Consider the following 14,615-nt stretch of genomic DNA (forward strand, 5'->3'; position numbering starts at 1 on the left):
GGAACCAGTACTTCCGTCTTGATCTCATCCATTAGGCCATGGAGCGGTCTGTGGGCCGCTATGATGTGTGGAGTTTTGTACACACTCAATTTCTGACTGCTTTTTTCTACGAGAGATGTCCTACAATAGGCCCTATCCTTAAGGAACATGAACCCTTCATCACCGATGAAGTCTTTGATGAGAAGGGCCGCCTTGTTTTAGATGCAGATGGTCGGCCTGTCACAAGGCAAGTGCGTCAATCCCTCCCTCGCATCTCTCGGTGGCCTGGTCTTGGCACCAATAGACCCTTTGCAGACTATGTTGACCGTATGGAGGAGTGCGTATTCCGCCTTTTCAGTCAGCCTCTTCTAGGCATTTCTGTTGTCCCTTTTTATTTTTCAGAGGCCCGTCGCGTTGATTTTTCTCTCGATAATGTCTAGGCCAATTCCCTCCTTATTGCTACCATGATTCGCCCCGAATTTCTACCAGTGTGGAACGAAGAAGACATGTGCAGTATCGCCTATTGGCCAGATGGGGTCCTTAGACAATTCGGGATGGATCAGGGTGTCCCATATGCTTCCCCACCTCAGACTGATTTTCACTAGAGTTTTCAACGGTTTGCCTGTGATTATACTGCTCTACTTGTGGAGGGCTTAGGCTTCACGAAGCTTCCCTCACTTGGGAGAGAGGGCGTCTTTACTCCTAATAATAGGTTGTTCTGGCATCGCAACCTCAATTCTTTCTTCAATTTTTGCAATAGTGCTTCGGTTGTCCCTGCAACTGAACCTATCCCGCAGCCTGACCTATCCCTTCATCTGCCTTCTGGTCGAGGGAAACAATCCAGCATATTCTGCCGCTTTAAGCTTCTATCCTTGCCCATTGTGGAGGAGCCTCACCCGTCTAGGGAAACGTCTATTCGACCCTTGCAGATTGCTCCTCCCCAAGTTGGCACAACAGTACGCATGACCCACTCCCAACTGAGGGCAGCTCAAGCAGCAGTGGCAACAGATACTGAGGCACATGCCTCACCAAACAGGAAGAGACTCCGAAGGGTATCCATACTTAGAAAACATTTTGTATTACTTCCTTAGACTTCCTATATTTACTTTAATAACCACATGATCTTCTCCTTCTTTTTAGGGCCCATTGACCATACTACCCTTTGGTCCAGGAGGTTCTTTTGCTGCCATTGGCATTTCTTCATACTCAGACAACGATGACAACCTTCGCATTGCTACTAGGGTCACAAGATTCAGGACCCATCGGACAGTTCTTCCAGATATTGAAGAGGAACCAAGTGTGAGAGCCGAACCGAGTACTGAGGTCGACCTAGTTGCAAAGGCTAAGCCAGTTGTCGAGGCTGCAGGCAATGTACAAGTTCCCCCTGCTGTGGAAGTTGTAGCGAGTGATATAGCTGCTAAGGCTTTAGAGCCTTTACACTCTTCTGACTCTATGCACTCCGGTCGTTCCTCTGTTAGCAGAGATGATTTCGTAATTGAGACCCCTAGGGAAGATCGCAGCATGAGAGAGCCGCTAGAAGTTGTACCACCTCCCCTTAGAGTTGCATCTGGCAGTTCCTCCAGTCTACCGAGTCTCTGTTAATTAAGTAGACTCCACTTCCAAACGTTCAAGTGGCTAAGGGGAGTGCAGGTGTAGCAGCTACTACCACTGTTCCAACTGTGGCCCCCCTAAATTTGGACCGACTTGTACAGGTAGCTGTCACCTTAGCTGCCCACACTGTCACTATTGCCGCTGGGACCTCTAACCCAGTTGTTTAGGCAACCTCTGAACAGCTGGCAGACTTGTATCCCACTCACTTCCCAGAAGTGCCAACTGACCTTGGGGTGTCCTAGAATTTTTATACTGGAATGGATACCACTGTTGTTCCAGATCTGAATGTTGGAGATTATCAAATGGACGACCTCTTTTCGGAGTGACACGACGGTGCAGGCAGTTTTGGCCTTTCTCGTGAGGCCAGTTCACCCGGCTGCCAGCTAGTATCTACTCACTCTAATGCTGCTGGGCAATCATCTTCAAGAGAAGTGCGCCGCCCTCGGACCTTTGGTTGTTGTATCAGTCTCCCTCCAGTGATTAAAGCTAGCGGTGGTGTCAAAGAGTCCCCCTAATCCTCAGAGAAAGTTTCCTTCCTAAGTTACTAGGTCTCTTCTGAAGCTGCTTCCACTCTTGCTCATATCCAAGCATTGCATTCGGACACCTTTACTGCCTTTAATGTTCCTGGATCTATAGTACAGACGACGTTACTAGAGTCACTTGTTGGCTTTATTCATGACCTTGCTACCATGCAAATCCTGACGACTCCCAATAAGTTCATGGGGAGTGCCGAGGCCAATCTGAGCGGCTTTGAGAGGAATGGTTTGAACTTGTCATGGATGAGGGACAGGCTTCAGGCAGTTGATGGTTTCCTTGAGCACGCCGACAATGTGGCGATGATTGCGTCCTTGGAGGAGACTATCAATGAGTGTGAGGGTATCCTGGAGCAACACAGACAGAACCTGGCTCAGTTCAAAGAGAAGGACTTTGCATTGGTTGCCTAGTTGTCTCAAGATGTGACTCTAATGGACTCCCTTTTGAAGGGTTTGATTTGATTTGATGTAACTCTGTGACTTTGTTATGATTTCTTCCATTTTCTTTTCTTTATTTTGTTGTTTCATCGCGCTTGGTGTGCCTTTTCTTTTCATCTTCTCTGTCATTACTTCTTTTCAAATATTGTAATCATGTTTTGTCTTGTGGGCTTCCATCAGCACCTCATTTGCCTCATCTTTTGATAAGCACACTAAAAGTTCCCCTTTGAAGCTTCCTTGGTACAGCTTGCCTTGGTCAAGGAAGAAGTGGAGGGCTCGCCTCTTAACTTTGATTGCATCGGCTTTGTTCTCGGGCAATGTGCCCTTTCCAAGGTAGTCTATAGATGGCTACCTCTATTCTTCACTGCTTAAGAAATGGGCTTCTTCTTCCTTAGGGTAAGACTAACACTTTGCACATTGCCTATGCAACTCAGTACTTTCCTTTTCCATCTCTGGCTAGTAATACCTTTGCCTCTGTAGCCGTCAGTATAGACTGATATCTCTCTCTCCACAGGACTTAGCATGGATTTGCTTAAGTCTGTAAGTTGTTTCTTGTCTACCGATGTATCTTGCCAGCAAGTTGTTAGGACCTCGAAAATACAACTCTCCTCTGAGGAGCAGAAATGATGCAAGTTCTGTTGGTCTGATTATTCCCTAGCCTGTTTTCAACTGCCAGATTATATCTACTTTCCATCCTTTAGTATCTTGCTTTGTATGTTCTTTGGCTAGCACTGCTGGTGTTGTTCTTTTGTCGATGACGATGGCTATAGTATCATCTGGTATCTCCACCTTTGCCCCTAGTGTAGCCAAGGCATCAGGGAAATGGTTATGTGTTCGAGGGGTATGCTGGATTTGGACATCATCAAACTGAGTGAGAAACCTTTGAACTACAGTGCGATATAGGGCCAATAGAGGCTCCTTCAAGGCAAAATCACCCATCGTTTGCTTGACAACTAACTTGGAGTCGCCTTAAATTTTTAACTTGCGGAGGCACTTCTTTTGGGCAGCTATTAGACCTAGTATCAGCGCCTCATATTCAGCCTCGTTGTTTATACTAAAACAAAACTGGGTTTTCACAGCTTCATATCAACAGCATACAGTAAATGCAAGTCGTGATTTCTCATTTTTATGACTTGTTTTTTTTGAATTTTGTAAATAATTTTCCAACTATGACATGTCTATTGTGTAGGTCGTGAATGCTAATAACGATGATTTTTTTATGGCTTGCAATATTAGTCGTAAATAATAAAACTTTCTATGGCTTGCATATGACATATCGTTAATAGATCAACTATACACGACACGCGCAAATCAGCTATTAAAAATATTAAACATTTCACGACACATAAAAAATCAACCGTTAAAAAATAGACTTTCCAAAACGCACATATATTAGTCATTAAAAATATTTTACTTTTCAAGAGACACAATTTCTATCGTGACTAGTATGACCGAAACAAAAATAAAATACTATAGCGCCAAGCCCCCAATAAAATACTATAGCGCCAAGCCCCCCAAACCCAAAAATATATTAGACAAAAATAAATATATCAAAATACACCAACTATTTCGCTTCACATAGAAACTGAGAATGGGGAGAAGAGAGAGGGTTCGAAGAAGATGCTTGGGCAAAATCAAGAAGAGAGGGTTAACCCAGAAGGCTTTGGCTTTGGCTTCTAATCAAAAGGAACCCAGAAGGTTTCATCAAAAGGGAGAAAGGTTCGGAGGGAGCTCAATCTCATCTCTCTGAATCGTCTCATCGAAGAAGGGTTACCTGGTACATTGCTTCCTCATCTCCTTTCTCTTATCTTTGTTGATTTCTATTAAATTGATTACTCATTGTTTGTTTGGTTTTGATTTCGATTACTATTTCAATTTTGATCGTCTCATCGATTTCGATTTCAACTCTTTATTGCAGATTCTCTTTCTTTTTATGGTAAACTGCTGCTTCTTCTCTTTCACCCTCTCTCTCTCTCTCTCTCTCTCTCTCTCTCTCTCTCGATATATATATATATATATATACGAAGCTAGGGTTTCAAAACCACCACTGTCAAGAGGTGTTGATTGAACGAATACAGATTTTTTTGTCTCCTGCAAAACTCTGTTCAGATTTTTCTATCACCATTTGTTCTATTTCATGTATATGTCTAGTGATTTGGGGGGGGGGGGGGGGAAATGGTTTTGAGAAGTTAAGTTATAATTTGAAAACTTAGGGTTTTCATTTGGGGGTTTTGATTGAAAAATTAAGATTTTGTTGCCATTGCCAATTTTTCAAGTAATTTTGATTTTTACTTCTAATGGCTCCTATTTTACTTTGACCATTCTTTTTGTTCAAGATTTGTGCTAGGTTTTTGCTGGAAAGAAAATTCGTATTAGGTGATTCTCTTCATTGTCTCTCTGTGATGTTTGCACATGTTTGTATGTATCTAAATATTAACATATACCCAGAATTGTGACTCTATATCAAGATGATTTGTGTTATGTGTATGATGCTTGCTTGTCTTTGTTTCTCTTTGTTGTATTTGGCTGGTTATGTTTGTGTATCTATGTTTGCTTAGGTATCTCTATATATCTTTATTTTGTTTCTACTGTCTAGCAGAGAAAAAAATTATATACATGTTATTTATGCCTCCTAGGTGCTTGATAAAATGCTACTGAGAGTGGTTGGCTCTTACTATACTTTTAAATTGCTTTCTTGTGAGTTTTTGTTTTAACTATCTCTCTCTCTCTCTCTATATATATATATAAAGTAAATGGCTATATTTGAAACTTGTCATGTTATATATGAGAAATCACCAAGGAGATGAAAAGTTTGGTGAAATAAAAATGTTATATATAACAGCCCTTACATAAAAAAATTCTGGATTTTTTTTAATTTTTTTTGAAGAAAATGTTTTTGGTTATTTAAAAGTAAAATAAAAATAAAAAAACGAATTCTAGAATGTATGCTAAAATGACAATAACATTGGCCACAAGTCGATATTAGTACATTGTATTTGACGGCAATGTTTCAAACAATTTGTGAAAGTTATGTGAGAAAGACAATGGGTAAGTGAATTATGATTTTTGGCCTATTGATTGAGTAGCACCACTATGTAGTTTGAGGTTGTGGTTCAATTTCTATGGAGAAGAGTTCAATTGGGTTATTTGTAGTTTTTCTATTGTAATTGAGTTTGGAGATTGTTGGGCTTTTAAACTTCAATAGATGTGTATTAAATTAACAAAAAAAAAATAATAAATTTTGTTTTCTCTAATTTCCTTGTTCAACTGTTATTGGAAATTTGGAATTTGGCATCGACTCTATCATTTGGTTGATTCTTGTTGGGTGGCACCGAGAACTTGTGTACATATGATTATAATCTATTTATGGGGCTTTGGAGGTAAGAAGAAAGCAGAAGTGCTGTGGTATTGCGTTGTATTCTCAATCTTTCTGGTAATTTCGTTGGAATGGGAAATGCGAGGATCTTTGAGGACAAATTAGATGACTTGGAATCGTTGTGGGATAGAGTGTGTCACTTGGCATCATTTTGGCTTCACCCCCATTTAAAGGGATTCCTTTGTTTTTTTTTTTTTTATCTTTAGATATTGGAGAGCTATTTGTGATGTATGATTTGTTTCGTCATATGTGTGGTGTTGTCTTTTTTTCAATTGTAGAGGACTCTTTGTCCTCACTTTGTACTTCATTTTTTATTTATTTTTATTTTTTTTTAAGTCTTTCATAGGGAGTGGACCAACGGCAAATGGGTCTGACCCGAAAAGCAGGTATGGATTTAGGGTCTTGTTTTCTAGTGTTTTGGGTTTATGATATGCGCATGGATTTCGGCTAGTATATGATGCTAGGATTTGATTTCTAGGGTTTTTGATAGTGAGGAATTTGATGAAATATCTTAAAATATATGAGGCCCAACGTGTTTTGATTTTTAAGGTATTTTGGAATTTTTTTAAAAAAATTTCAACCAAACAAGTTTTTGGAATTTTTTTCTCCAAAAACATGTTTTCAGAGACAAACCAAACATGCCCTTAACTATCTGCCTCTGTTGCAAACATGGATCGATTGGACAAGGACAAGAGCAAATTGAGTTATAGTTTTCCTGTGAATTTGGATGGTTCTATGAGAAGAAGATTTCAAGGGTTATTGAAATGTGGTTATTTTTGTATTAATTTGTAATAGCCCCCTTTTCTGCTCTAAATAGCTTTGGGTTTTTCAAATTTCTATAATTTATGCTGTCAGTTTTTATTTTATTATTTTTTTAGATGTATTGCTCTACGGAAACATAGTACAACAAGGAATTGTGAATTGTGATTTTGATGATGTCATATTTTGCTATGTTGTTTTCTTTGACTTCGTTACAGATTGCTGCATATTCAAATGGCCACATGAAAGTGTATGAGCTCCTAGATCCACTGGAACTAAGAACTTGAGGTGATCTTTGTAATTCTATACTATTACAACACTGCTAATATAATTGTTTGTTACTTTTATTTTCATGTCAACTGGAAAGCCAATTCAATATTAGACCTTGTGGCATTGGTTTCTGCTGATTGCATGGTACTGTAATGGCACTAAACCAAAACACCGGTTTAGATGGGGTTAGTCATAATTGTAAATTGTAAATTGTAGATATGTATTTTCTTGACTTATTTGTTTTCACTATTTTAACCACTGTTCAATCTAATATATTAGAGTCCCAAACTAGAATTTAATAAAACATAATTAGAAGGAATCATCAACTAATGACAATGTGAAAATGCCAGAATAGATCATCAAACTTTTCCTGGCGCTATGTAAAGTCTAAACATGTTGATGCAACCCCCTACATACCATGGGAATAAATTATTACTTGGTCTACATCTTAAAATTCAATCAATGAAGGAAGGTCTGATACTCAGTTTGGTTTTGTTTTCAATTTTCATAATCTGAAAAGAGAAAGTTTATTTTGAATGTTGAATGTGTATGTGCTTGTGCTTTCATTTTTTTGGGTATTCTTTTTTCCCTTCCAGTAAATCTCTTTTTTGTAGAAGCTATAATACTTTTCTTTTGATTATTGTGTCTAGATGCTTTTCCCTATTCCATCTCTTGAATTGCAATGTTGGTTTCATGTATATATATGTTATTGTTTAGATTTATGCTCATGAAAAGATTGTACCTTTAAAGAGAAAACACACATTTAGATGTGTTTTTGTGTCTATGCTGCTATTTATATATATATATATATATATAATTCTGGCACACTAGGCTTTTACATTTGCAGTGGTTTTACTTCTTGTTATAGTTACAATTATATGAAAGGAATGAATTGAGATATGATTTTTTTTTTAATGTAAATTTGACGTGCATTTTGTACAGATTATTTGAAATTTCTTATTAAAAACATTGGCAGTGGCAGAATTTTGAAGGAATTATTTTTTCTTGGTTCTTTATCCCTTGTACAGTTTCTAAATTCTTCATTGATTGTGCATTGCTTGCTTTCTGATTATGAGTAGTAAAGTACCAATATGTTCATTGGGCATGCCATTAGTATTGCTAAATTTGGTGTTTTTCCAGTGATTCAATGATGTTGTATGTGCCAGGTTTGTATGCGCACACACAAAACTTCTAAGAGCCAGTTCTGAACCTTGTGAATGAATGCAATTTACATTTTGCATATTGACTTGTGCTATCATATTAAGAACTTATGAGGGAATGTTGAAATTTGGACTGTGAGATGCTGTAGTGATGATAGCCAGCTATAGTTCTGCTGTGCTGTTGTGTTGCGTTTTCGATGTTTTTACTGTGTTGTTGTTCTGCTATGCTGTTCTGCTGGCCTGCTGTAATTTTGCTTTGTGTTGGTGCTGTTGTGTGCTAGTGTTGCACAGTTGGCATATTGTCGATGTTGTTACTGTTTTGTCTATTTTTTCCTACGCTGGTAGCTTCTATTTGCTGCTGGTTTATGGTTTTATCGATATTGAAAATGTTGTTACTAGTTTATGTGCTCTACATAATTGTTTTATCGATATTGAAAATAAACTTGTTTTGTACTTGCTCCAATTAGTTGTTTAACTAATTTTGAAGATTATAGAAGGATGGACACTTATTGGATAACTGATGTTGGCATGTTTTGGTATCACAATTGGATGGAATTTTGTAATTGGACAAATGAGTGGTTATTTAAAGATTGGTTTTGAAAAAAGAGTTCTGAATTTGGTCTCAATCCATGGATGCTTTAATGTTACCACCACCATTTGGTGGCTAGGAAAACTTGAGGAGAAGAAAATGAAACAAAGTATTTAAGTTTATGTTCTTTTGTTTGTTTTGAGAAGTCCACTTATACAAACAGAGATAAAACATTGAAAGTAGAGAGAGGGAGTTAATAAAATATACAACTTAATTAATCAATGTTTCCAAACACTACAACAAAATTGATTTTTCACAGCAAAATTGATTTTATTCATATTTCACTTTTTTTTTTTTTTTTTTTTTTTTTTTTTTTAATTTTCTACTAAAATTTATGATTCAAACACAATTTAAAAGACTAATCAACAAGAACAAGGTACATACACTTACACTATGCTTAAAATACTTGGCAAGCCTATTTGGATTGGGTGTTATTGGAGAGGAGGGGGGGGGGGAATTTTTACTTTTATTTATTTTTTCTTAGTCTCAAGGTGTGTAAGAAAAATAAATAACAGAGAATTTTTAGGATTTTTTTTTTTTTTTTTTTTTTTACCTTAGTCTCAATGTTTGCAAGAAAAATAAGTGACACATAATTTTTAGGAAAACTACTTATTCTTTGATTTGAGATTTGTTTGATTAGAGTAAAAAAATAAGATTTGTTTGTTTAATAAAAATAACCAAATAGCTGTGGTGATCGAAGGCGAACACCACGGTCCTAAAGCCCTTTCGAGGTTCTTCAAAGTTTTACAACAGTGTCCCAAAATAGAGAGAGGATCACAGCCAAACGGTGCACTCAAAAACAGAGAGAGGATCAAAGTCAATTACTGTGAGAGGCGAACGGTGCACTCATATCTTCGGCGGCGAGACTAGTTCGACGATAAGTGTGACGACTTTGACCTTCGAACTATTATATTATGTTGTCCCAATATGTTTAATTGCATGATTGTGTGTTTAATTATGTGATTACATTCTTAATTCTGTAGCTATCTGTTATTACATGGAATATATGTTCACTTATCGACTCACAATTAGAAATTGGAAGCTTGAACAACTTCAGAAGCCAAAGTTGACTAGCCGAATAGATTAATTAGAATATTTAGAATTTTATGGCAACTTTCGTCAAAATTTGATTCAAATCAAAATAATTAGAATAAATTGATTGAACTTAGTTGGAATTGAGCCTAATTAATTAACCTTAATCAACTTTGATTAGGCTAAGCTAATTACACTATATAAGCCTCATACATGACTTGAACTCACATATACAAATACATGGGCCGAGATTTTGAGAGGAAAGAAAGGTGAACTCAACTTTAGAGAGATTTGAAGGTTGGAGCCATAACACACTTGAATTCACACATTAGGTAAGAAACTCATCCTAAATTCTTGGAATTAAGTCATGTAGGAACTAAGTTCATGGAATTGTAGGATCATTTGCATGAGTTTTGAGATGGTTGAGCATGAATTACCATGAATATGACGAAATTGAGATGAATTCCATACATGCATACATGTAGGAACAACAACAGCAACTCCATTCTACAACAGCAACAAGGTTAACAGCAGCACACAGAGTCTTAAAGATTTGTTAGCCTATCTTTTATGGTGATGATTGCAACATACTATAGGCAACATTTATTTGTAAAGCATTTTGATTTTGTTGCTTCTTATTTTGATTTTTTTCGAGCATGAAGTGAACACTGGATTGAGCATAGTTAGAATTGTATATCTTTTATCGCTCTCCTACTCCGTCATGGTCTCTCTTCTTTTCTCTTCTCTTCTATGTCTAGAATGAATACATAGGAATATTTTTTTTCCTATAGATATGTCATTGTGTTGGGTTGATTCTCATCTGTGTGTCTAAAATGAATACATAGGAATTCTTTTTTTGATTTTTGGTGCCATATGGGGAAAAAATAGCCTACAGATAAACCAATCCCTAATGCAACCTTACAAGTTATAGGTGTTGTTGGCTGGCGTAAAGAGGGTCTTGTTTATAAAAAGAATGAGGTAATTTCATTTTTCTCTCCGATCTCCTTTCTGGTGAATATGACCATCTCGATGGGTTATAACGCTTATGTCTCTTTATAGGTCTTTCTGGATATTGTGGAAAGTGTCAATCTTCTTATGTCGTCAAAAGGTGTGAAAGGTTATATTTTGGGATTTTGGTTGATGTACTCCTACTTTGGTCACTCATACACATTTGGTAATTATAGGTAGTGTTTTGCGTTGTGATGTGACTGGGAAAATTCTAATGAGGTGCTTTCTTTCTAGAATGCTTGATTTGAAATTGGGTCTAAATGATAAAATTGGCCTTGAGAAAGAGTCGCAAATTAAATCACGTCCTACTAAGAGGTAACTTCCGAAGGCATCCTTTTTGCGTACTCCCCTCCCATATTCATTTGTATGTACACTTATTTTGGAATTTAAGCAAACTAATGCTTCTTTCTTGTCATCCTGTAATATGTCATTTTATTTCTTATTTTTTATTTTTGAGTTTTATTATAAATGATTCTGGTCTGAGTTCCTTATTTAGGTATGTTGTGAATCAATGTTCCCAAAAGTGTTCCCACATATTCTTTGCATGCTTTCTTAATTTACAAATGTTTGAAGTAAAATTAAATTGCCTAATTGGGTTTGTTAATAATTTTTTTTTTTTTTTAAATTTGTTTTGAAAAACAGTCGTACATCACCTCCTAGGAGAGAATGGTTTTGAACTTTTTAGTTCACATGTTAGATGACAATGCTTCAATTATTTTTAATTTTTTTGAATTTGCAGTTTTATAGAAACCCATAAAAAAGCTTGATTCTTTTATTGCAGCTGTTTCGGTGTTGTATTGAGCATTGCATCTTGTTTCCCATGTTGATTAAGTGGTTGGCTGAGCATGCAATTTTAATTTGTGTCTCTGCTTGATGGATTCCTTATGCCTTTTCTATAACCTAATCTTTGCCCATGTTACCTTGTGTGGTGGGAAAACTATAGAGCTCAATGATGTTACATTCCATCAATGTGTAAATTTGACAAGGTTTAACTCCGAAAAGACAGTTTTGTGCCACCAGATGGTGAATTCGAATTCATGAAGTAAGCTTACAGTCTCCTTTTCAATTATGAACTATTTTGGTTATTATTATTTAATTTAATGTATTGTAAAAATAAAAATATAAGTACAGAACCTGTGACCCTGGGTAGAACCTAGGCCACCCATTAACAAGACGTAGATTCTGTAAGTGGATTTGGATTGTCAATATTTGACGTTGTGTTAAACTTCATTTTCTCTCTCATATAGACACATCAAAAGAAGGAAATAAAGCTAATATGTTTTTTGTCTGTAGAATTTTTTTTTTTGAAGTGTATTCAAATCTCTTTATACAGTATTTGAGTGTATTTTTTTTTTCCTCTCTAAAATTGTGATATGTTTTCTCTTCTATTGGTGCAATTAGGTGAGCCTTTTGGTATTTGAAGGATTGTTTTTGTTCTATTGAGGTATGAAACGTCTTCTATTCCTTTCTTATACGTTGGTTCCTTTTATTTTTTCTGGATATATTTTTCCTTTTTCTTACAAAAATTTTGTTTTGTTTTTCTTCTTTTCTTTGTCCTTGACAGGGTTGTTTGATTGTTTGCCTTTGACCGAAGTCACAACGTATTTTTGTTGTCTTTTTTTTGTTTTTGTTTTCGTTTTGTTTTGTTTTGTTTTTGTTTTTGTTTTTGTTTTGTTTTTTGTTTTTTGTTTTTTTTTTTGTTTCCCGAAGTATTTATGTTTGTAGAGTTCCGCTAATTTTAGAACTAAATCAGAAACTAATAGAACTCAAGCCAAAGTTAAAATATGGCACCCAATCCTTAGTTTCAATAATTATTTACACCAGAGATTTAGTTTCAATAATTTTTTTTTTCGTCTTTCTAAATCCATTAAATTCTTATAAAAATTACGATTTCAGAAATGGGTTTGATGGGTTTTGATTTCTGAAATTTGAAATGGGTTTGAATCTTTAATTTGTTCCCCAATGGGTTTGAATCATTAATTTCTAAAATTCCTCACTCCTCTTTCTTTGTTGATTTCATTGTTTTTACTAGTTACCAAATAGAAATTTTTGACTCTAGAGCAGGAACTGAACTACTTGACATGATTCTCACCAAGGTAATCTCTTTTTCCTTCTCTTTCTGCTTTGTTTTGTTACCCAGAAAAGGTGCAAAATAAAAACATTAGATTTTTGGTATTATGGGTTTTTAATTCTTCTGGGTTTATGGGAGAAAACCCACCAAAGAAAGAGGAGTTTTTGTTATTTTGAAATGATACTCTTATGACTCTGATTGTTATTTTCATTCTGTGAAGTAGTTTCTTTAAGTATTGTATTACGTTGGAGTTTCTGTTATGTTTACTTCTTTTTGCTTCTACTACAAATGTTTTTGGTTTTGTATCCACTGGTGTTTCCATTTTATTGGACAATTCTGTATCACCTACAATGTTCTTGTCTTATAATTTCTGTCTTATAATTTCTACTGTTGTGTGTGCTCCAGCTATAGCCGCAGGTTTAGGTGCCTTAGCACATACATTGGGCACCCTCGTCGCTATGGTAGGAGCAAGTGGATTTGCTACAGTTGCAGCTGCAACTGCTATAGAAACTGTTGTCGGTAGTTTTAAATAGTTGTCGATACGTTTAGAAAGTTAGATATGCATAGTTTTGGATGGTTTAAACTTTTTGTACAGTTTAGAACTTAAAGATATAGTTTTCGAATGTTTGGAATGTATAGACAATTGTTGAATGTTTATAATTTATGGATATAGTTTCTTTTTGATGTTTCAAACAACATTTTGGTGGTTGATTGATGTTTCGTGATGCTTATTTGTAATATTTGTTAAATTGTACAAAATTGGTCAAATAGAACCCGATGAATTTAAAAATAAAAAAATTGCATCTTCTATGGAGGTATAATAAGTCGTATTACATATTTTACGGTGCACAATCAGAATCTTTTTTTGTCTTCTCAATTAATGGCGTGCAAAAGTAACCGTAGAAAAAATAATAACGGCGCACAAAATTTGTCGTTAAATAGTTTTTAACGGCGTACTACAGCATGTCGTAGAAAAAGTAATGACGACGCACAAACTCTACCATTAAATAGTTTTTAACGGCGTACGAAGTATGTCGTTGAAAGTGAACCACTTTCCATGACTGGTCATAATATGACGCGCACTGCACGTCATAGAAGGGTTTTTACGGTAAAAATCCTTTTTTGTTGTAGTGGAACACTCAAAGTCAAGCTTATATGATAGATGAAACTTCTCTCCTTCTTGACTGGTTAGTGTTACACCAGCTCCACCTTTCTCAACTCCGGAAGCTCCATCAAATTTTAAGTCCCAATAAGTCTCAATTGCAGCTGTTGAGACATGAACTTTACCTAGTAAAGGCACCTCCGTAGGTTCATGTTCACCAGATGGGAACTGGGCCAATAAGTCTGCAAGTGCTTGGCTCTTAATAGCCTTGGGAGTAACGCAAGTGATATCATATTCTGCTAGAGCCAAGAGCCATCTTGCCATTCTTCCAGTTAGAACGGGCTTACTCAGCCAGTAGCGGACTAGATCACTCCGGGTCACAACCTGGATCGGAAGTGCCAAAAAGTAGTGGCGCAACTTCTGCGCTATGAAGATTAAGGCTAAACAATGCTCTCTCAATTGGGGTATATCGCGACTCGGCACCATTGACATTGCGACTAATGTAATAGACTGGCTTCTCAATGCCGTCTATGTTTTGGACAAGTAGAGCTTTGATAGACCAAGTAGTAGAGATCAAGTATAGTAGCAGAGGCTTTTCGGGCTGTAGGGCAATCATTGTAAGTTGGGAGGTAACTGTTTTCTTCACCATATCAAACGCCTGTTGGTGTTCTTGTAACAATTCAAACT

General features: G+C 36.3%; 1 long non-coding RNA gene across 28 annotated transcripts; it reads left to right on the forward strand.

Moving 5' to 3' along the window:
• The first annotated feature begins 4,084 nt into the window (after positions 1-4,084).
• On the forward strand, positions 4,085-13,519 carry LOC114280145 (uncharacterized). 28 transcript variants are annotated; one of them, XR_014336222.1, is made up of 12 exons: positions 4,088-4,338; positions 4,480-4,497; positions 4,898-4,937; positions 6,274-6,323; positions 6,915-6,984; positions 9,416-10,725; positions 10,807-10,855; positions 10,990-11,070; positions 11,699-11,797; positions 12,157-12,199; positions 12,788-12,851; positions 13,232-13,519. It is a non-coding gene; the product is annotated as an uncharacterized LOC114280145 (long non-coding RNA). The 28 variants fall into 28 exon arrangements; XR_014336221.1 differs by having other exon boundaries at positions 4,089-4,338; positions 6,284-6,323; XR_014336203.1 differs by having other exon boundaries at positions 4,085-4,338; positions 6,915-10,725.
• Positions 13,520-14,615: the final 1,096 nt, after the last annotated feature.

Source organism: Camellia sinensis, chromosome 7, assembly GCF_055761805.1.
Source record: "Camellia sinensis isolate YWXY chromosome 7, ASM5576180v1, whole genome shotgun sequence".
Classification (NCBI taxonomy): domain Eukaryota; kingdom Viridiplantae; phylum Streptophyta; class Magnoliopsida; order Ericales; family Theaceae; genus Camellia; species Camellia sinensis.